Source organism: Topomyia yanbarensis, chromosome 2 (genome assembly GCF_030247195.1).
Source record: "Topomyia yanbarensis strain Yona2022 chromosome 2, ASM3024719v1, whole genome shotgun sequence".
Taxonomy (NCBI): domain Eukaryota; kingdom Metazoa; phylum Arthropoda; class Insecta; order Diptera; family Culicidae; genus Topomyia; species Topomyia yanbarensis.
Genome location: NC_080671.1, coordinates 213,834,505 through 213,859,709, shown reverse-complemented (window position 1 = coordinate 213,859,709; position 25,205 = coordinate 213,834,505). Strand labels below are relative to the sequence as shown.

Here is a 25,205-nt window from a genome sequence, read left to right as displayed (position 1 = left end):
ATGCATGAAACGTCGAGATTTTATGTTATCTCGAAAATTTTTTTTTTATAAAAATCGACTTTTTGGGACTGCCGATTTTGCACCTTTTTGCCTTTCTCAATAGAAAGGTATTGCAATTACTCTGAAAACCGACTTTTTAACGGAGGCCCGGAGGGCCGAGTGACATATACCATTCGATTCAGTTCGTCGAGTTCGGCAAATGTCTGTGTGTGTGTATGTATGTGTGTATGTATGTGTATGTGTGTGTATGTGACCAAAAATGTCACTCATTTTTCTCAGAGATGGCTGAACCGATTTTGACAAACTTAGTCTCAAATGAAAGATGCAACGTTCCCATAGGCTGCTATTGAATTTCTAATGGATCCGACTTCCGGTTCCGGAATTACAGGGTGATAAGTACGAACACGCAGAAAATGTCGATTTTAATAAATTCTGCAATGAATGTATAAAGGTGAAAAATTTTCCAAAATATGTCCACTACTGCTTCGATTTGTAGTATTAGGTCACTAACATCCATTCAAAGTCTATTTGGCCACATTGGCCACCATCCTCGGTTCCGGAAGCCCCGGCGGAAGTATCTAAATTCAGAATAACAGTCACATCGGTTTCTCGGAGATGGCTAGACCGATTCGACTAAACTTGGCCTCAAATGAAAGGTATTGCGTCCCCGTAAATGGCTATTTAATTTCATCCCGATCCGACTTCCGGTTCCGGAGTTACAGGTTGTGGCGTGCGATCACATAGCAAATTGTGATTCAAACCGATACTCCGATGAAAGCAAAAAAGGTAAAAATTTCGCTAAAATGTCTCTCAAACAACTTAAATTTGCTGTTCTAGGTCACCGACGGCCAACCAAACTTTCGTTGACTACATTAACCACCATAGACGGTTCCGGAAGTGCCCGGGAAAAGCGGCCATCTTTCAAAATTTACGAACTCACATCAGTTTTCCGGAAATGGCTGGGCCAATTTTCACAAACTTAGTCCCAAATGATAGCTATAATATCCCCATAGATATCTATAAAATTTCGTACGGATCGCTTATATGGTTCCGGAAATATAGACTAAACCGTCCGGTCACATATGAAATTCCCATATAAGCCGGAACTCAATTTTTTTTTTCAAAGGGGGGACCCCATGAAATTTCAGAAATCGAATTCGTATTTTTGATGCCAAACATCTTTAAAATGCATGAAACGTCGAGATTTTATGTTATCTCGAAAAAATTTTTTTTATAAAAATCGACTTTTTGGGACTTTGCCGATTTTGCACCTTTTTTCAGTTCAATATTACCGTGGCTGTTTTTTTCTTTTTCAAAATTTTAGAACTCGAATAATGATTTATTTTCCTGTATATAGTTGTCATGTGATGTATAATAATAAAATGTAATATATGCATTTAAAAGCTTTCAATGAATATAAACAACGCACACATTCTCGTGATTCATGATTGAGAAAGGCACAATTGCACCGCTAGGTGGATTAAAATAGGTTTTTTCAGTTCAATATTACCATGGCTATTTTTTCTTTTTCAAAATTTTAGAACTCGAATAATGATTTATTTTCCTGTATATAGTTGTCATGTGATGTATAATAATAAAATGTAATATATGCATTTAAAAGTTTTTAATGAATATAAACAACGCACACATTCTCGTGATTCATGATTGAGAAAGGCACAATTGCACCGCTAGGTGGATTAAAATAGGTTTTTTTTTTATAAAAATCGACTTTTTGGGACCGATTTCGCACCTTTTTTGCCTTTCCCAATAGAAAGTTATTGCAATTGCTCTGAAAACCGACTTTTTAACGGAGGCCCGGAGGGCCGAGTGACATATACCATTCGATTCAGTTCGTCGAGTTCGGCAAATGTCTGTGTGTGTATGTATGTGTGTGTGTATGTATGTGTGTGTGTGTGTATGTACGTCTGTGTGTGTGTACGCGAACACAATCTCACTCACTTTTCTCAGAGATGGATGAACCGATTTTTACAAATTTAGTCCCAAATGAAAGGTGCAACGTTCCCATAGGCTGCTATTGAATTTCTAATGGATCCGACTTCCGGTTCCGGAATTACAGGGTGATGAGTACGATCACGCCGAAAATGTCGATTTTAAGAAATTCTGCAATGAATGTATAATGGTGAAAATTTTTCCAAAATGTGACCACAACTGCTTCGATTTGTAGTACTAGGTCATTAACAGCCATTCAAAGTCTCTTTGGTCACATTGGGCACCATCATCGGTTCCGGAAGCCCCGGCGGAAGTATCCAAATTCAGAATAACAGTCACATCGGTTTCTCGGAGGTGGTTAGACCGAATCAACCAAACTTAGTCTCAAATGAAAGATGTTGCGTCCCCGTAAATGGCTATTAAATTTTATCCCCAACCGACTTCCGGTTCCGGAGTTACGGGTTGTGGCGTGCGATCACATAGCAAATTGTGATTCAAACCGATACTCCGATGGAAGCAAAAAAGGTAAAAATTTCGCTAAAATGTCTCTCAAATAACTTAACTTTGCAGTTCTAGGTCGCCGACGGCCAAACAAACTTTCGTTGACTACATTGACCACCATAGACGGTTCCGGAAGTGCCCGGGAAAAGCGGCCATCTTTCATAACTAGCAAACTCATATCAGTTTCTCGGAAATGGTTGGCCGATTTTCACAAACTTAGTCCCAAATGATAGCTATATTATCCCCACAGATGTCTGTAAAATTTCGCACGGACCGCTTGTATGGTTCCGGAAATATAGACTGAACGGTCCGGTCACACATGAAATTCCCATATAAGCCGGAACTCAAAATTTTTTTCAAAGGGGGGACCCCATGAAATTTCAGAAATCGAATTCGTATTTTTGATGCCAAACATCTTTAAAATGCATGAAACGTCGAGATTTTATGTTATCACGATTTTTTTTTTCAAATCGACTTTTTGGGACTTTGCCGATTTCGCACCTTTTTGCCTTTCTCAATAGAAAGGTATTGCAATTGCTCTGAAAACCGACTTTTTAACGGAGGCCCGGAGGGCCGAGTGACATATACCATTCGATTCAGTTCGTCGAGTTCGGCAAATGTCTGTGTGTGTATGTATGTGTGTATGTGCGTATGTGTGTGTGTATGTGACCAAAAATGTCACTCATTTTTCTCAGAGATGGCTGAACCGATTTTGACAAACTTAGTCTCAAATAAAAGATGCAACGTTCCCATAGGCTGCTATTGAATTTCTAATGGATCCGACTTCCGGTTCCGGAATTACAGGGTGATGAGAACGAACACGCAGAAAATGTCGATTTTAACAAATTCTGCAATGAATGTATAAAGGTGAATTTTTTTCCAAAATATGACCACAACTGCTTCGATTTGTAGTATTAGGTCACTAACATCCATTCAAAGTCTATTTGGCCACATTGGCCACCATCATCGGTTCCGGAAGCCCCGGCGGAAGTATCTAAATTCAGAATAACAGTCACATCGGTTTCTCGGAGATGGCTAGACCGATTCGACTAAGCTTGGCCTCAAATGAAAGGTATTGCGTCCCCGTAAATGGCTATTTAATTTCATCCCGATCCGACTTCCGGTTCCGGAGTTACAGGTTGTGGCGTGCGATCACATAGCAAATTGTGATTCAAACCGATACTCCGATGAAAGCAAACAAGGTAAAAATTTCGCTAAAATGTCTCTCAAACAACTTAAATTTGCTGTTCTAGGTCACCGACGGCCAACCAAACTTTCGTTGACTACATTGACCACCATAGACGGTTCCGGAAGTGCCCGGGAAAAGCGGCCATCTTTCATAACTAGCAAACTCATATCAGTTTCTCGGAAATGGTTGGGCCGATTTCCACAAACTTAGTCCCACATGATAGCTATATTATCCCCACAGATGTCTGTAAAATTCGCACGGATCGCTTATATGGTTCCGGAAATATAGACTGAACGATCCGGTCACACATGAAATTCCCATATAAGCCGGAACTCAAAATTTTTTCTAAATCGAATTTGTATTTTTGATGCCAAACATCTTTAGAATGCATGAAACGTCGAGATTTTATGTTATCTCGAAAAATTTTTTTTTATGAAAATCGACTTTTTGGGACTTTGCCGATTTCGCACCTTTTTTCAGTTCAATATTACCGTGGCTATTTTTTCTTTTTCAAAATTTTAGAACTCGAATAATGATTTATTTTCCTGTATATAGTTGTCATGTGATGTATAATAATAAAATGTAATATATGCATTTAAAAGTTTTTAATGAATATAAACAACGCACACATTCTCGTGATTCATGATTGAGAAAGGCACAATTGCACCGCTAGGTGGATTAAAATAGGTTTTTTAATATAGTTTTTCACTGCTAGAGATTCATTATACAAACATGGGAAAGAATAAAGAAATTGGATCCTCACCGTTGGGCTCAGCCAACATGTTCTTCAAACGTGACTGATGTGTCAAATGAAAGTGATGATTTTATTACTGCGATGTTCGGTGGGTCGCTTGCCACTGTTGATGCTTTAAGTACAACATTTCAACAGCAGCTACGAGCACTCCAAGCTGAACAGCTTCAAAGTACAAAATATGACGTATGGAGTCATTGGATGAACCGAAAAACGAGCCATCCTGAGCTATCTGCTGTAGCATCTGTAGTCATGTCTGTACCAGCCACCCAATCTACAGTAGAAAGATCGTGCCCTGGCATTAATCCTTTCACCCCATCGTTCAACATTGGCAGAGGATACGCTTGAACACATTCTACTTGTCAAATTGAATAAGGATATTTACGAGCAAACTATTGCAACCTCTTACAACTGTGACTCCATTCCCCAAGAAAACAATTCACAGTCGAACCCAGAGTTTAACTAAATGTAAATTTTTAATATTAGTTTTGCTTCGCAAAATATATATATAATCACAACTAATAAATAACACCACAAGTTTCATTTTCTTTGTATTCGCACAGCATCGTCACTATAGTACAAGAAAACCAAAGTCTCTCCTATTCAAACAAGCGATTGAAACAGAAATCCGTTTCATATTCAGTTATATGACGGCTTAATGCCATATTTTTTAAGTAAAATAAGCATATGAAATATATTTCATTAGTATGTGTTTGTATTACAGTAATAGTATATGAGTATCCGAAAACATGCTGTGAGCAAATTCTTTGAAACGCCGGAAGTTTGATTTGCTTCGCCGGGTACATGCCGTACACACTGTACCAAATTCTGCATTCTGTAGTTAGCAGACTGACAAATCAAACTACGCGCAGCAGCTGGGAGAAGAAACACATACGAAGCCTAAAGAGGAGAGCGGATAAAGCAGCGATTACAACATCGAAATGAACCTGCATAATATCCACCAATCATCTATGCTTATCTAGAATTTAAGCAAGCTGATGTTGTCATTTTTGTCCACAGCACACACAAGAGAAAACTTTCTTTCTTATTCAATCTCATTGAAAACAAAGTTTATGATTTAATTTGAAATGTATTTTGTTTGGGCTCTGCAAATTGGAAATATTACTTGCAAGAGCTTCAGCACTCAATTTTGCGAAACTTCAATACTGCAATGATGATGATCAATGATCACAAATAATACACAACGCGACAAGAGTCGCCACGACCTGCTGTAACAAGCCTCAAATCCAACGACTTTGCTATCATCATTCCACCAGTGATTCAGAACCGTTTGTCAAGTTTGAGCTCCTTAAATCAACGAGAAAATACGAATTAAGCATTACTCAAATGAAACCACTGAGAACTCACCTTCAATGCATAACACGTCGCACATTCCAACAAATCAGCCTGACATGTCAGTCTATTTTATCCCAAAGCATTATCGGAACAATCCAGTAAACTGCGGGTATTTTTCAAGTATCTGGAGTTCCTGACTGCCGCTACTGGACCACCTCCCGGACGGACGGATCATTATACACACCAAGTAGAAATCTAAATTTTTGAACTGCAAACTGACACACTTCTCTACGCTATGGAGTTCTTTTGCTGAAACCAAAGAAAATATAAAAAGTATGGAAACAGAATATGCTTGGCTGTCCACTTACCACTTGATTCTCCCATTTTAGCAATGTACAAGTCGTTATAGAGTTTAAACCACTGGACTTTGTTTCACACCACACATTCTACATTTTGACCTATACTTTTGTTTACATTTAATGCTCTAGTCGAACGCATTGTTACTAAATACTGGTGCAAAGTGCAAGGTAAATCTCAGATATTTTAATGGAATTGAATTTAAAAGGAAACTAATAGAAATCACTGTGCTACTATGTTTATGTGATAAAACATTAGGGTTTGACATAAATTTTGGGATTTTGTAGAAGTGTTTTGGAATCATTTTGTTGATATTTGCGCTTCATCATGTGTGGAAATAATTGAATGAATGATGATTTTTTACAGTGCATTGCTTCTGTTGCATCAAGATGTATTAGTAAAGGATAGGGTGTATCAGGATTACTTTTATATGTCTTAATGATTATGAAATAATTCGCAATTGTTATAGAGAATTGCCAATAATCCGTAAATGTGATGAAATAAAATAATACAATGAGTATTGTCGATAAATTCCCCTAAAAAGCAATACGTTTTTCCGATTTACTTTTACTTTCGAAAATATGCCTACCATTTATTCAATACCATGGTATGTATAGAATACTTGACAATCAGTAACTGCTTTAGTGTGTTCACGATTTGTTTTCCTCTACCTATCACAATGTTCTGATAGATGGAGGAAAACAAATCGAAAAGAGCTTTTCGGTCGGATTATTTGCAGGGTGGATCCCGACCAACCGGTATTGTACGTCTCCGGCAGAAGTTTCACAGTGGCACAGAGCACCATCATAAATACGTTAGGCAAGCTATTTAAAACGTTTGAGTTAACTGATAGTTTTACATATGACAGCTGGAGGAAAACAAACCCCCAAGTAGTGTGAGTGAAATGATTTGCATAGAACTCTATAGCTATGTATAAAGAACATATTTACAAATCTGCATTAGTGTGATATCATGATAGCTGGCGTTAGAATAGTTCATCTCGTCCTCCCGTTAGTCCGATACGATGCACTTTGGTCATACGAGCGTCCAACACCTGGCAACCAAAACTATTTGGCCGTAATAATTGTAGGAACAAACCCCAAGTAGTGTGTGTGAAATAATTTGCATAGGACTGTATAGTTTATAGTTCATTTTCGTTCGTTTGACTGGTAGTACTGGAGTGAACTTTTAGTAACATCATTTCATGCCTACATCGACTTCCATAGGATAAAATGTTTCAAATGAACACATGCTCCCATTCAATAGAAGATGAATTTTAGTATTTCATTTGAAGAAGTATGTCAATCGATCGAGTGAATAGGAACAAATGGAAACTGAATGGTTGCCATTCTCATTATCATTGAAATATTAATATTGATAATGAAAAATTACTGCACTGCCCACCATAATAGGGTTTATTTTATGTAAGAGGTTTACCTCTTTACCCTATATTCGAAGCAGAAGACGAAGCTTCTTATTTTGATACTGATTTCACTAAATAATCCCCCTACAAGTGAAATAATGTTTTAAACAGATTGTTTAGCAAATATAATGAAATGATGAGTTCATTAAATATGTAGGATATACGTTAGCCTTCGCCTATTCAAGCAATTCCATTACAAGAATCCAACATTTGTACAATATTTTCTTGAACTTTCATTGCAAAGTATTAAAAATTGGATGAGTGACATTGAATTTTCAGGAGGAAACTCGAAAAAATGCGGTGTACACACTAACTTAAAACCTCCTATACTAATCATTTAGAAATTTCGCAGAGTTCTTTCTCACATCATTGCCCAGGTACCTATGGGAGTGCTTTACAGCATCATCATTATTTTTAAAATAACATGTTAACTTATATATACGCGAACGGAGGTCTTAGTGGAATGTACGTAATGTTTCAAAGCTTTTCTTCCATTTAATTCCACTATGTTTGTGGAACATAGTGGAATTAAATGGAAGAAAAGCTTCGAAACATTATGTTAATTGATTTTTAACGAATATATTGCCTTCAAAGTTCTATGAAAAATTCGAAAAAATAAAGGCTGCTCTCATTACTCTTTATCATCCTTACTTATAGCAAAAACATTTTCTGAGACCTTTGGCACCAAAACATTAGTTACGTTGTCCAGTCTTAGCCGATTTCTAGAAAGTTTTAGAGAGAACAACTACACCTTTCCAAAGGTATGCTGTATTATTCTGTTATGAAAGAAATATTGTGCTAAATTGCGACAATAATAAGAAAATTGTCATGTTTTGCCTTTTTTCATGACAAATATGCAAATGGTTCAACATTCTTCCAAAGGCACGTCATGGTTCTAATAATAATTCGGAAGAGCATTTAATTCTGTTATACATCAATTTGGGGGCATGCAACATTTTTCAAAACTTTTTGTGCTGCACTATAACCTATGCTAGATCACTTGAAAATTTAAAAAATCACTATAGCACCGTGAAATGAGTTATGATGAAGTTTTGGTAACAAATTCTTAATCCACCTGGACAGTGCGTAACGAATAAACGGTTTGCTTCAATAGAAACATGTGTGTCGCGTTTTAGCTTAGCTATGGGTGCCATGCGTCAAAAAACGTAGCAATTTTTGATACCTAACTACTTCTTCCTAAACGAGTATTATATTTCAATAATAGATCGCTTGGCAAATTTTGGCCCCTTAAGGAGGGTACTGTACTATTTTATCACTTACGAGGCCTACAATCGATGAAATTTCTATAAATTAGCACCAACACGTTTGCTTCGTTCCTAAGAACCACTAGTAAAATAATAAATGGGCCGAGAATGGTGGAATACTTCTGTTTGAGTGCAACGAAAACTCTAATCGGGAGCCCAGAATATCACACTACCATTTAAGTCAAAAGATAGTACAAATATATGGCGGACACTACTCTAACCAATGGTTTCAAATGGGTTAAGAGCTAATTGTAATAGGGCGAAAAGAGGCTCATGACCCTATACATATTTGAAAAGTATGTATATATGTAACAGTTGAATTGCTTCATGCAACGCCTAACTATACATTCATTTCAAAAACAAAAATATACATCAGAAATAAGCTTTGCACACGCATCAAACCCATATAACAAAACCTCATAGCAACTAATCATTACCTCCTCACAAGGCGTGTGAGAACATCACAAACTCCTCTTGAACCATCATGAGGTGTAGCCCACTCTCCTCCACGGAGCAAATATCCCATGCGTAATAAAATATTTATCTACATCATTTCGTTGAGCAAGAGAGGAACTCTCATCGGGTCCTCACACACAACGGTAGAGATGCTCCCGTTGCATCATTCTTTTCTACCTCATCCTGCGGGAGGGATATTAGCCCTCATTGTGTTTTGAAGTGTTTATAACAAGTCTGCAACAACCATACCGTCCTACACCAAAAACGTCATATCCACGATTGGAATCCGATCGATGTGGAAGAAATTTCGTATCGAAATGCTGATATCGGTTTGCATTTTGAAAATTCGGCTTCTAAAAAGATTGCCTTTTGAAATTTAGCCTTCCATAAAGTTTGCCTTATGAAATTCAGCCTCGTGAAAAGTTTGCCTTTTGAAATTTCGCCTTTTGATTTTTCAGCCTTTAGAATTGGCCTTATAAAAATTCGGCCTTATGATTTTCAGCCTTATGGTCTCGACCTCTAAAAAGATGTGGCGTAGAGACATTAGTCAACCGAACACTGACTAATGTGGCTACGCCACATCTCTTTTTTGGTGTACTGTCCGACGCAGCAGGGGGAGGCATTGATTAACCCGTCGCTGGAACTGCAAGCAAACCGGCGATCCTCTCGTTTGCCCGTTTACTCAAATATAGTGACTATAGCTAATTTAAAGCCGACTGAGCGGCAGCGAAGTCGAACAGTGTGTGTGTGTGTGTGTGTGTGTGTGTGTGTGTGTGTGTGTGTGTGTATACAGTCGTGATTCGCTGGTTGGACACTTTTTAACTGGACCGCTTTTTAGTTGGACTTCCGCTAGTTGAACCATTGTCCAACTAAAAAGCATCCGAACGTCAAAATCTCATGTCAAATTGACTTTGACAATGTATCTAACAATCTTTTACACTACTAATATCTTCTTTGGAGAATTTTTGAAATTTGTCGGTCGGTCCAACTAGCGAATTAAATTCGGTAGTAGGGCATAGGCTGTGGCCCAATCAACGAATGTCCGGCAGTGCTTTTATGGAAGAAACATGTCTGCATCTATGTAATGATTATATTTGTTTTCATCTACAGATGTACACATGTTTGACCCTGGAAATGAAAGGCGATAACTCTATCGTACATTCAACGACCCATTTCAAGAATGCCTGTTACTACACGTACATTCTGAGGCCGCTTTCATGTACAATGAACCTCTCGCGAATACATCCACGCATCAATTGGATATTTGCAATATATTCGCACTTCCAGAATGAAAAATATTTTTGACTCTGGCAGGTATTTACAAAAAGGAAATTAAAAGGAAAATCTGATTAAATTCATTAAATTAATTTTCCAGGCGCTGCAGGCGCAAAGCGGAACGAATGGGCGTATTTTTTCGCGTCTTGCTTCACATACTTCAACGGCAAAGTTGTGACGACAAATTTCTAAGCAAAATCAAACTTTTCTCGCGATATCTCAAACTACTAACACGTAACTCAACAGGAAAAACTACCCGCTAAACGACTGATTTAATTTTCCTGTTGAATATACTGTATATCACTGAAACACTTTGAAAAATATTGGACGTTAACGACAACACGTCCGGACGATTCGCCAGAGCGGCAGCGAAGTCGAACAGTACACCAAAAAGCAATGTGGCGTAGCCACATTAGTCAGTGTTCAGTTGACTAATGTGGCTATGTCACATCGTTTTCTGGTGCACTGTCCGACTTCGCTACCGCGCAGTCGGCTTTAATCTACACTGCTAAAAATCCAAGCTTATATTTTATGTATTTTTTTTGAGGTCGCTAGCCGTGCATTGAAGATTTCCTAAAACTCTGAACTAGGCCCCGTCGAGTCCAGTTCGTCAGCTGTCCGTCTCGTCCTGTCGTGTCTGGGGCTTCCAGGTCACATGCATTCACCAGAAGATACTAGCTTATGTCAGCTTAATTGTGCACTGGTTTCGTAGAATCGAGGCGATCATCGAAATGATAGATCCTACGAGTGAATGCACTTGGCCCAGTCACCTGTCGAGCATTTGTATATTTGCGTGTGTGAAGGTTTACGTGTGTATGGGAAGTGTTGCGTGTTGAGATATGTGTGTTACCTGTAAGTAATATGTTAATACAAATATGTAAAATGTTAAAATAAGACATGTGTAATATGCTACTTGCAGTTTGTTGGTCGTTCCTACTTATCTGATTCAATTGAGTATGAAAGTACATCTCATTTTTTCTAAAACCTGGCGACGTCTGATGGCAGCGAATAGTCATTGTTGACAGCAATGTTGCCCTTTTATGTTAAAATAAGGCCATTGCAAATCTTTTTTAAAAATTATGTCACCCCCCCCCCCCCCTTCAAAATCGCTGAAAAAAATCAGGGGGCAAATAATTTTTTTATGATAATCAAAATTCAAAAAATTGTCACGTTTTATAGAGCAACAATAGCTGCCATAGAGTTTTGCTTTTCGTAACTGAAAACTATTATGGTAGTTTTAGAAATTACCATTCCATGATAATTTTTATTTTGACCATTCTCGGGTAAATGTAAATTTTAAATGAGATCATCGATCCAGTCCAACATCAAATGAAACGTTTGCTGGTCGCGGAAGGAAGGACCCATCTGTGTATTATCAAACGAAAATCTCATGGCAAGGCTAATACAGACCGACTTCTGAATCGATTTCATTTTCAACGCAACAGTCGATAGAGACATAATCGATCGTTGCATTCGAAAATAAATTCGATAAGGAAACAATCTGAATTCAAATCAGACTCCTGGCGATTTATATGTTGTTCAATATTCAGTATACATGAGCTTTACCGAAATGTTTTTGACAATTAAAGATTTCATATGGGATCGTAGTGTTCATACCGTATTTCCGCAGCCATATGTGCGATTCTTATGAACTTGATCAGATCAAAATCTGCTACCAAACCTTCCATTTAAGGCTAAGCTTGAAAATCGAATAAGTCGTTTTCCAAGAAGCCGAAGAGACATTAATTCTGAAATATTCCAAGAACCAGAAACGTGCGAAATTTTCGAGATAGACGCTGGAATCAAAAGAACTTTGTCTGGCCATCAGCGATCAAGAATGCTCTAGCAAAGCTAAATATAGATCTTACAAATAATGGTATCATCGGCACTTACCGCAGGGGGAACCGGCAATCCATTATCGATGTCAATTTTTGTAGCCTTGGAGTAACCGGAAAGATGGACTGAAAAGTGTGCGAGGATATATCCACAGCGACCACCAAGCGATCTGGTACAGCATTGATAACAGGACTATGAACCAAACATGAATTTGAATATGTGGGAGATATATAAACGAGTGAAGATGGAAAACAGCGATTTTTCACAGGAACGTGTCCGTCGAAGAACTTGAATTTGAAGGTATCCTCTTCAACCTAAATGCGAACGAGTTCACGGCACTACTAACAAGGGCGTGTAATGCGACCATACCAAGGGATGGGAAACCGAGAAACGGTCGCCGGGTGCAATACGACGATTATCGATCTACGTATAAGTTGCCTCCGAGCTTGGAGAAGAAGTCGGAGATCACTTCGGTTTCTCATCTCGCTCAGTTCAGAAGCTAGAAATCGCTCCGCTGCAATAGCAGGGCAAATAATCAAATTTACCCGCGCGACGCTTGGTCTATTTGCAAAGAAAAAATTGATTCCTTCTGCCTAGTGTGTGAAACGTGAACAAACAATGAGTGACAATGCAAAGCAAAAGTATATCACGATGCGGGCAAACTGTGTTGCTGTTGACTACACGAAATATCCGGTAATACCATCAATTCATGAAGGGGAGCAAATATTCAAGGTGAACTTGAAGTTCAACGTAGCTTGCGGTACTTTATTAGTCAAGCAGAATCATTCGCTTCCCAGAACAACATGAAACACGTCATCGAATGTAATGACATTTTATACAGTATCCCAACGTATATAGATGTTGACAGTATTGAAATAAAGATACATGACCTGGTACCACGTACTAGTTCCTTCGCTATCAAACAAATCCTGTCAAAATACGGAGAGGTGAATAGTGTTAAGGAAGATACTTGGAGGAACTTCTTCCCAAGACTCCGCAACGGCGTTCGTGTGGTGAGAATGCGTCCGACAAAACCTATTCCCTCTCACTTGATTTTCACATGCAAATTACCTCATGGTGTTGAATATTCTCAACGAACACTAGTCACAAACCTGTCATTATTGTGATCATCCGCTACACCACGGGAAACCTTGCGCAGAGACTGCTAAAGAAATTCCACCTGATACGACCAAAGCCGGTATACAATCATCGTATGTTAAACCACAACCAGTTGGTAAACCAACGACTGCAGACCGGGCATTCACAAGCACCAGCTTAACAACGATCGGCCCCAGTACCACTAAACCAACTGCCATTACCAACATCGAAGTAACAACGATTACAGCAAATGTTTCTAAACCAACAACCAACACCACCAATAAGGAATCTAATACCGATGAAGAAGGATTTACAATAGCGACCCGTAAGCACAAACTACAAATAAGAACATCCGACGATGAGCAAGATGAATGCAGTACCGATGATGACATGGACGTAAACGAAAACGCGAGAGAAGACGGAGCAAATGACCCCCAAGGTGCGCTCCACGGCTCAGTTGTGCTAACGCATTGAGCCGTGTAAAATATATTTAAAATTAAAACAGATGTCAGAAAGCTCAAGGGAAGCGAGCTGCAAGAACCGCTCTCAACAAAGCAGTCAAGCTGTACAAGAAAGCCTTGCCACAAAGCCAACGCGAATTTCCTTAGGAGAGACCTACAAAATTGGCATAACAAAGATAAAAGGCTCAGCTGCACCACCTGAAAGGTGCCCGGAAAAGATGGAGGTCACCATCGAAAGGTTTTCCCCACAACATGAATCTATTTTCGCCGTACAGTGAGGAGGTTGATCACAAAGATGAAGATCGATTTACCAACAAACAGCTTATCGAGATGGCGAAAGCCATAAAAGTGAAGTGATACATGAGAGCCCGGATATATTCAAAACGATCCGATAATTGGAAGCGACAAAAGCTGATGTTGCTTGCGATGCCGGGACAACATGGAGATCTTTCAGCGTAGTCAATATATCCCTTGGTAATGTTAGAGAAAAGGAGTAATCCTGAACAAGCTAACGAAGTACGCGGACCGTGAGAACGGCATCTCATGTAATTCGGCTTCCTTATAGGCAGGACTACAGTGAAATCCATCCAAACGGTTGTGGGAGCTTTGGAGACAGCAGAGATAAGGATATCGTTTTTGCGTGGTGGTTCCCTTAGACGTGAAGAATGCTTCAATAGTACTGGCTGGGAAGCAATCGCCCATTCGCTGTACAGCATGAAAAACTCTGCAAGATATTATAGAGCTACTTTCAGTACCGAACATTACGAGACAGACAAGGGAGAATCACAACTACAACTGACGTTCCTCGACTCGACGCTGTGGAACGCAGTGTACGATGGAGTATTGAAGCTGAACCTTCCCAGAGATATAACGATTTTCGGCTTCACGGATGATGTGGTGTTCCAAGTAATCGGACAATCGCTAGAAGAGGAGACACTCGACACGGAGACGATTGCCCATCATAAAACAGAGTTGGTGATGACTAGCAGCCGAAAGACAGCGCGGTGGGAAAATATATCATCGATTTGAACTTTTAAAGTTACGATGATTATGTTAAGGGGAAGGCTGTGAGAGCAACCACAGCTTTGCTTGAGGCGCCAGTATACTGGGCATTACGAACCAGCTGGAATCGCCGGACCGAAGCATGTGAGCAGACTAGTTTCAACGTCAGGGACAAGATCGAGTAGGTCGAGTGAAGCACCAGCGGTGGGTCCTCGAGTTTTCAACGAACCGGAAGCAGCGAACCAGAAGCTACGCTCCATCCGGTATCGCCGAACCGTCCTCTCCAAGTACTGGTTGGCCCTTTGAGCAGGATTTATGGACTATGCGAGAAGATTGCGACAAAACTGGGAGCTAATTGACTCACGCAACAGGCATCGGTATCGGGAGAACTTCCGACGAGGAATTGAGATGGCTCGCGAAAACAGGAACTAAATGGTTCACAGAAACGGGAGCCAAACGGCTAACGGAAGTTCACCACTGCGATTAGCCGGATATGTGTTCGGAGCTAAACCGCCCTAATGTATCATTTTGTCTTAAGACTGAATCAGCCTCCCCACGATATAACACTTCGATGCAGTGGAACAAAAGGAAGGAAGAGAAGTAAGGACTATTAGTAGCGGTTACGCACAAAAGTGAATCCCACCTAGAGCCAATGCACTTTTGAAGCTATTTAACCATACTATAAAACATACAGACATTTTCAGATATCGACGAACTGAATCTAGTGGTATATGACACTCGACACTCCGGGTGTAGCTTAAAAAGTCGAATTTCAGAGTGATTGCACAGTCTTCCTTATATGAAAAAGGCAAAAAATGAACTGATGATTGCTATACATTTCACAAATCCGTACGACTATCAAATGAATTTATTTGATATGGCTACCTTCTGCGCAACAAGATGGAGAAAACTGCAAAGATTTCGAAGATGTACACGGAACCGAGCCGAATTACTATCATGTACCAAACAAACAAATCTACAAGTCTTCAATCACAAGCGATAAACCAAAGCTGATGTTTCCACTAGAGTTTGAAAAAGTATAGTATGCACAGGATGTACGTTCGCCAGGCTACTGTATACGAAATACGCAATAGAAAAAAATATCAGAGAAAACCATATCTGAGATGAATAATTCCATTGACGCACACTTTACCTTTGGATTCATTCCAGAATGTTTTCAAAAAGTCCATAAGTGAAATGTTGCAATCCTGTTTCTGTACATTGTTATCAAGCAGGTTTCCCTTTGACCGATTTTCATGCCTTGTGTGTACAGTCGGTCCATCTGCCGCCACAACGGAACGAAATCTATTCAAGCAACCAAAAGTTAATACCTTAAAGTACTCTTAAATGTTTACATTAAGTTCTTAGAGAACTTTCAAGCTTTTATTGCTAATTTAGAAATTGCACTGTTGGGAAAATTATTTAAAACGAAAACTTTAGCGTCCCTTTCCTATGTGAACTTTTGATTGATTCAGTAATGTTTGCTTGAATTTTTCTAGTAAAACAAATAGCTCAACCCCGCTATACGAAATCACCCTGCGGAAACGTCCACGAGAACAATCGAAAGAAAATGCAAAAAGATAAAAAGAATTGTGTTTATTAAAATAAATATTTATTTTTTGTTTGCCCCCCCCCCTTCAGAAAAAAATTTGCACTTGGACATAATTTTTAAAAAAGATTTGTAATGGCCTAACTCGAAGAGGTCATCAGAGGAATATGACGCATGAGACCGAAAATAAATAAAATAAAATAAAATAAAGAGTAGAGTTAGTACTGTTATTGAGTATTAATTGAACAACACACATGTACCATGAAATAAAACTACTTGGAATATAAATATAAATATAAAGGTTGGAAAATCAAAAGGCGCAATTTCAAAAGGCAAACTTTATGGAAGGCTAAATTTCAAAAGGCAATCTTTTTAGAAGCCGAATTTTCAAAATGCAAATCGATATCAGCATTTCGATACGAAATTTCTTCCACATCGATCAGATTCAAATCGTGGATATGACGTTTTTGGTGTAGGACGGTATGGTTGTTGCCAGACTTGTTATAAACACTTCGACACACAATGAGGGCTAATATCCCTCCCGCAGGATGAGGTAAAAAAGAATGATGCAACGGGAGCATCTCTACCGTTGTGTGTGAGGACCCGAAAAATGAGAGAGTTCCTCTCTTGCTCAACGAAACGATGTAGATAAATATTTTATCACCCATGGGATATTTGCTCCGTGGAGGAGAGTGGGCTACACCTCACGATTCAAGAGGAGTTTGTGATGTCCTCACACGCCTTGTGAGGAGGTAATGATTAGTTGATATATATATATATATATATATATATATATATATATATATATATATATATATATATATATATATATATATATATATATATATATATATATATATATATATATATATATATATATATATATATATATATATATATATATATATATATATATATATATATATATATATATATATATATATATATATATATATATATATATATATATATATATATATATATATATATATATATATATATATATATATATATATATATATATATATATATATATATATATATATATATATATATATATATATATATATATATATATATTGTTTGGTTCATAAGTAAGAATCTCTCGAGGGGTGATTTACTGTCATATTTGGAGCAAAAAATCGTTCTACAGCTACCATCAAATCTCAACCGTTACAGAGTTATTGAACTTTTTGTGTAAAAACTTGTTCATCTTGAAACAACTCTAACTCAAAAAGTATACCTCGTATTTTAAATCTTTTAGTGCCATTGGAAAGGTGAGAATTTTCTATTGAATAATGTTCTCATACCTTTCAGATAATTAGTTTTAATTACCTTTTAGCTGTAAAGTAGTTGAAAGTTAATGTTTTTGATGAGGTTTTTGTTAATTTTCTCAAAGGAGACACTCGACACGGAGACGATTGCCCATCATTAAACAGAGTTGGTGATGACTAGCAGCCGAAAGACAGCGCGGTGGGAAAATATATCATCGATTTGAACTTTTAAAGTTACGATGATTATGTTAAGGGGAAGGCTGTGAGAGCAACCACAGCTTTGCTTGAGGCGCCAGTATACTGGGCATTACGAACCAGCTGGAATCGCCGGACCGAAGCATGTGAGCAGACTAGTTTCAACGTCAGGGACAAGATCGAGTAGGTCGAGTGAAGCACCAGCGGTGGGTCCTCGAGTTTTCAACGAACCGGAAGCAGCGAACCAGAAGCTACGCTCCATCCGGTATCGCCGAACCGTCCTCTCCACGTACTGGTTGGCCCTTTGAGCAGGATTTATGGACTATGCGAGAAGATTGCGACAAAACTGGGAGCTAATTGACTCACGCAACAGGCATCGGTATCGGGAGAACTTCCGACGAGGAATTGAGATGGCTCGCGAAAACAGGAACTAAATGGTTCACAGAAACGGGAGCCAAACGGCTAACGGAAGTTCACCACTGCGATTAGCCGGATATGTGTTCGGAGCTAAACCGCTCTAATGTATCATTTTGTCTTAAGACTGAATCAGCCTCCCCACGATATAACACTTCGATGCAGTGGAACAAAAGGAAGGAAGAGAAGTAAGGACTATTAGTAGCGGTTACGCACAAAAGTGAATCCCACCTAGAGCCAATGCACTTTTGAAGCTATTTAACCATACTATAAAACATACAGACATTTTCAGATATCGACGAACTGAATCTAGTGGTATATGACACTCGACACTCCGGGTGTAGCTTAAAAAGTCGAATTTCAGAGTGATTGCACAGTCTTCCTTATATGAAAAAGGCAAAAAATGAACTGATGATTGCTATACATTTCACAAATCCGTACGACTATCAAATGAATTTATCTGATATGGCTACCTTCTGCGCAACAAGATGGAGAAAACTGCAAAGATTTCGAAGATGTACACGGAACCGAGCCGAATTACTATCATGTACCAAACAAACAAATCTACAAGTCTTCAATCACAAGCGATAAACCAAAGCTGATGTTTCCACTAGAGTTTGAAAAAGTATAGTATGCACAGGATGTACGTTCGCCAGGCTACTGTATACGAAATACGCAATAGAAAAAAATATCAGAGAAAACCATATCTGAGATGAATAATTCCATTGACGCACACTTTACCTTTGGATTCATTCCAGAATGTTTTCAAAAAGTCCATAAGTGAAATGTTGCAATCCTGTTTCTGTACATTGTTATCAAGCAGGTTTCCCTTTGACCGATTTTCATGCCTTGTGTGTACAGTCGGTCCATCTGCCGCCACAACGGAACGAAATCTATTCAAGCAACCAAAAGTTAATACCTTAAAGTACTCTTAAATGTTTACATTAAGTTCTTAGAGAACTTTCAAGCTTTTATTGCTAATTTAGAAATTGCACTGTTGGGAAAATTATTTAAAACGAAAACTTTAGCGTCCCTTTCCTATGTGAACTTTTGATTGATTCAGTAATGTTTGCTTGAATTTTTCTAGTAAAACAAATAGCTCAACCCCGCTATACGAAATCACCCTGCGGAAACGTCCACGAGAACAATCGAAAGAAAATGCAAAAAGATAAAAAGAATTGTGTTTATTAAAATAAATATTTATTTTTTGTTTGCCCCCCCCCCCCTTCAGAAAAAAATTTGCACTTGGACATAATTTTTAAAAAAGATTTGTAATGGCCTAACTCGAAGAGGTCATCAGAGGAATATGACGCATGAGACCGAAAATAAATAAAATAAAATAAAATAAAGAGTAGAGTTAGTACTGTTATTGAGTATTAATTGAACAACACACATGTACCATGAAATAAAACTACTTGGAATATAAATAAAAATATAAAGGTTGGAAAATCAAAAGGCGCAATTTCAAAAGGCAAACTTTATGGAAGGCTAAATTTCAAAAGGCAATCTTTTTAGAAGCCGAATTTTCAAAATGCAAATCGATATCAGCATTTCGATACGAAATTTCTTCCAGATCGATCAGATTCAAATCGTAGATATGACGTTTTTGGTGTAGGACGGTATGGTTGTTGCCAGACTTGTTATAAACACTTCGACACACAATGAGGGCTAATATCCCTCCCGCAGGATGAGGTAAAAAAGAATGATGCAACGGGAGCATCTCTACCGTTGTGTGTGAGGACCCGAAAAATGAGAGAGTTCCTCTCTTGCTCAACGAAATGATGTAGATAAATATTTTATCACCCATGGGATATTTGCTCCGTGGAGGAGAGTGGGCTACACCTCACGATTCAAGAGGAGTTTGTGATGTCCTCACACGCCTTGTGAGGAGGTAATGGTTAGTTGATATATATATATATATATATATATATATATATATATATATATATATATATATATATATATATATATATATATATATATATATATATATATATATATATATATATATATATATATATATATATATATATATATATATATATATATATATATATATATATATATATATATATATATAGGGTGTTTGGTTCATAAGTAAGAATCTCTCGAGGGGTGATTTACTGTCATATTTGGAGCAAAAAATCGTTCTACAGCTACCATCAAATCTCAACCGTCACAGAGTTATTGAACTTTTTGTGTAAAAACTTGTTCATCTTGAAACAACTCTAACTCAAAAAGTATACCTCGTATTTTAAATCTTTTAGTGCCATTGGAAAGGTGAGAAAATTTTCTATTGAATAATGTTCTCATATCTTTCAGATAATTAGTTTTAATTACCTTTTAGCTGTAAAGTAGTTGAAAGTTAATGTTTTTGATGAGGTTTTTGTTAATTTTCTCAAAATAATGAATTATGATTATAGCAATATCTATTATCCAAAAGTTGGGTTTGAGGACGATTCATAATTTGTTCTTCAACATAATATAATCCAGTTTCAAACACACCCAAGCGCAAACGCGAAGATGATTCGCTCAAAACAAAAATTCCTATTATTCGTGGATCCAAAGCTGCGTTTGAAACAATAAAAACAATTTCACCACCTGAGGAGCTGTTATGGGTTTACTTGTCAGCATTCGATCCCAGCACGACGGATGATGAAGTTTCTACCCTTGTGAAAGATTGTCTGGGGGAGAATCTGCAACCGAGAATAGTTCGTCTAGTTCTTAAGGACAAGGATCTCTCATCTCTGAGCTTCATTACTTTCAAAGTTGGCGTTAGCAAATCATACAGGGATAAGGCTCTGTCCAAAGACTCTTGGCAGGAGAACATCTACTTCCGTGAATTTGTGACCAATTCAAAAATCCAACGACCTATCATCAGGATTGCGGCGGAGAAGAATCAATCTGGTGGTGGACAGTAGCGCCAAGCTGTTCCGGATAAACTCGTCTGGCCAACTTCTTGTACCCCGGCGAGCAATCTCGGTCTACCTGACGAATCGGCGACTTCTTCTGTGTCAGGTAAAGCCAAGAAAGGTATATGTCCTTCCGAAGCAATACAAGATGCTGCACGCCCTCAATGTAAATTTCACTTACAGTCTGCTGATGAAAACAACTCTACCACCGCTGTGAATCTTCAATGTCAAAAACAAAATTTTGATCCCACCGTAACGAGCACGTCTCTTCATAGCACATTCGGTTCTACAACGATCACAGAAGGACTAAGCACTCTATGCTATGCTGGTATGACTCATCGCACCCTGGGACGCACTGCAGCTAGCACTATGGAAGCCCTTGATCCCCCTGCCACAGTCGAGCCATTGCAGCCAGCTTTCACCAGTCGTCCCGGTCCCATGTGCAGGAGTGGTGAAGGGGTCTTCCAAATCGATACCAACGGCAAGTACGAACCTGATTTTGTTAATGCAAGCATTGATCAGCTCCTCGCTTCCAGTCAATCGCGGCATTCAAACCTACACATATATTATCAGAATGCCGGCGGTATGAATTCAGGAATCGACGATTATTTGATAGCAAGCTCGGATGAATGCTTCGACATAATCGCCCTCACAGAGACGTGGCTTAGCGATAGCACTCTGTCAGTGCAAGCATTTGGTGCCAACTACGATGTTTTCCGTACTGATCGCAGCTCACGCAACAGTCTCAAGGCTACCGGCGGCGGGGTACTTGTGGCTATCCATCGTCGATTGAAAGCGCAACTGATTGACGATACTTTGGGGGTCTGTGTCGAGCAGGTGTGGGTGCGAATCAAACTGGCTGGCTACGCACTTTTTCTTTGCGTGGTTTATCTCCCACCGGACCGCACTCGCTACTCGACATTGGTTGATTCACATACTGAGTCACTGGAACGGATTTCCGCTCAAGCAAGCCCGGTTGATGAGATCCTGATTGTTGGCGATTTCAATTTCTCCGGATTGAAATTTCTCCGGATTAAAATAGCGATTTCAATTTCTCCGGATTAATATCTGCTTCTGACGGATTTATGTTCGCTGATCCCGAACTGTCATCTTTTCATAATGGTATCGCCAGTTTGCTTGACTGCTACAGTCAAAATCTGCTGCGCCAAACGAATAATGTGGTGAACGAGAACAACAGAATCTTTGATCTCTGTTTTTCGAGCAAATCTGACTACGCGCCAAAAGCTACCGCAGCACCATTCCCCCTGGTAAAAACTGTTAGACACCACCCTCCCCTGCATATAGTGCTTGAAGCGATTCGAGTGAAGCATGACTGCAATGCTTCTGACACCGTCAGCTATAATTTTAGAAAAGCCGACTATAATAGGATTATTGGCTTCCTGTCGAATATCCACTGGACTGAAATTCTCGACAATGATGATGTTAACGTTGCAGTCCAAACCTTCACCAATGTTATGAGCTATGCTATCGATCGCTATGTACCCAAAAGAAGTGGTCTTCAATCTAAGCACCCAGCGTGGCACACTGCCGAACTGAGACAGTTAAAAGCGACTAAAAGAGCCGCTCTGAAGAAGTACTCCAAGTTTGGGGGCTACGTGCTGCGACAACACTACGTTCATGTTAACCAAGTCTATAAAAAGACATCGAAGCGTTGCCATGCCGATTACTTGCGAAACGTGCAACGTAAGTTGAAGTCCGAACCTAAAACATTCTGGAAGCATGTAAACGAGCAAAGAAAGGAATCCGGGTTGCCTTCAACGATGAGCTATGGAGGACGTATGAGCTCTAGTTTACAAGAGATTTGCCAACTATTCTCTGAAAAGTTCGCGAGTGTTTTCTCCAACGAGAATCTGACACCGACCAAGGTTTCACGCGCGGCTCTTAATGTACCTCAATCATACCAGTCTTTGAACTCTATCAATATCGACAATAATATGGTACAACTGGCGATTGGCAAAATGAAGGCTTCAACTTCGGCAGGCCCAGATGGTATACCAACTATTATTATAAAAAAATGCTCCGCCGGTCTAATTGAACCTCTTTGTCATCTATTTCAATTGTCGCTAACAACCGGAGTATTTCCCGAACTCTGGAAATCCTCCTTCATGTTTCCAGTTCACAAAAAAGGTGATGAAAAGGTAGTTGACAACTACTGTGGTATTACAACGCTAAGCGCAGTTCCTAAGTTGTTTGAAATGACTGTGTGGGAACCCATCTCCAACCACTGCAAACAGTATATCTCCGAGACTCAGCATGGATTTATGCCGCAAGGTTCAACATCTACGAATCTTCTGTCGTTCACAACATATGTTACAGGACTTCAAACTGACGCTATCTACACGGACCTTTCAGCTGCCTTTGACAAGATTAATCACTCTATTGCAGTGGCAAAGTTGGATAGACTTGGCTTTGGTACTAATATTCTCCGTTGGCTGCAATCGTATCTCAGTGATCGTCGTCTAACAGTCAAGATAGGTGATTGTGTATCCGAAGAGTTCTTTGCTTCATCTGGTATTCCACAAGGCAGCCATTTCGGTCCATTGATTTTTCTTCTGTATTTCAACGACGTCAACTTTTGGTTGTCTTTCGCCGACGACCTCAAGTTATACCATAGAATGCGGAATACTGATGATGCAGCTTTCCTTCAACGCCAACTGGTAACCTTTGCGGAATGGTGCGAGTTCAACCGAATGACCCTAAACCCCAAGAAATGTACGGTCATTACGTTCTCGAGGAAAAAAACGCCAATTCGTGTCAAAGATCTCGGAGTTTTCTCGATGAACAACTGACGTTTAAACAGTATATCAGCTATATTGTCGCAAAGGCATCACGCTGTTTGGGGTTCATAATGAGAATATCTAAGCATTTTGCAGATATTTACTGCTTGAAATCTCTCTACTGCTCACTCGTTCGATCAACTCTGGAATATTGTTCAGTTGTGTGGAACCCTCATTATCTTAACGGTGTCCATCGATTTGAGACAGTACAGCGCAGATTTGTTCGGTTTGCCCTTCGTCGATTGCCTTGGAGCAACCCTCACCAGCTGCCAAGTTACGAAAGCCGGGGTTTGCTTATTGGACTCGATACATTGCAAGTGCGGCGGGATCTATTCCGTGCTATGACGATTTCGGATATTTTGCAAGATCGAATTGACTGCCCCGAGCTTCTCAGTGCGATAAATATGAACGTCCGCCCCCGCGCTCTTCGCAATAATTTATTCCTCCGATTACCTCTTCGCCGGACTAACTATGGAGTAAACGGTGCCATCATTGGTTTGCAGCGGACCTTCAACAGAGTGTCATCCGAGTTCGATCTTCACATTCCACGTAGCAGATTACAATTTGACATTTTAAATAGATTAAGAAATTATCATTAGGACCACACTGTGTCTGTTGATATCAATTATAAATAAATAAATAAAATAAATAAATATTCCTATCTCTTCTCGTTTCCTTGTAATTTGACTTCTAAACTTTTCCTGTAATTGACTTGAAAGTTCTTAAAAGACTCTAATTTAAAAAATATGCTTTATATCGCTATTATCAGGGCTTCATCGGAAAGCTGAGAAAATTTCCATTCGATGTATGTATAGATATCTTTTAGTTAAGTGTACTACATGACTTTTTACTAGCAAAATAACTCAAAATTTGCGTTTTTGGTGATTTTTTTAATTATTCTAATTATTATTCAACTAAATTTATCGTCAATATTGTTCATTTGGTGCCCCTTAATATTCTCTACAACTAGTTATTTGACACTTTATCCCTATTGCTTTTCATTTCGCTGCAATTTAATAGTTAACACAGTAAGGCCTTATCACAAATGCAGTGGGTTCGAAATCGTTGTTTTTGCATATGAAACGAGAAGATAAAAATGATTTTGCTTCGAAACTAAAAGAGATAATTGAATGGAGTCAAAGAAAGAATTGTAGAACTTGCTGAGGTGCATTAATTCCATGATAATAATGGTGAAGTTTATTA

The 25,205-nt window shown here is 38.8% G+C and overlaps 1 protein-coding gene across 18 annotated transcripts in view; it reads right to left on the bottom strand.

Annotated features, from left to right (window-relative positions):
• LOC131682870 (lysosomal-associated transmembrane protein 4B) overlaps nucleotides 1–25,205 on the bottom strand; it is an 897,979-nt gene that overhangs the window by 850,251 nt on the left and 22,523 nt on the right. The window contains exon 1 of one of the 18 annotated variants that reach the window (XM_058964646.1): nucleotides 16,014–16,225. The exons of the other annotated variants lie outside the window; for them this stretch is intronic. The gene's annotated coding sequence lies outside the window, so the exon portion shown is untranslated. Of the gene's footprint in view, nucleotides 1–16,013; nucleotides 16,226–25,205 lie in introns of those variants that run through there. 18 annotated transcript variants of the gene reach the window in all.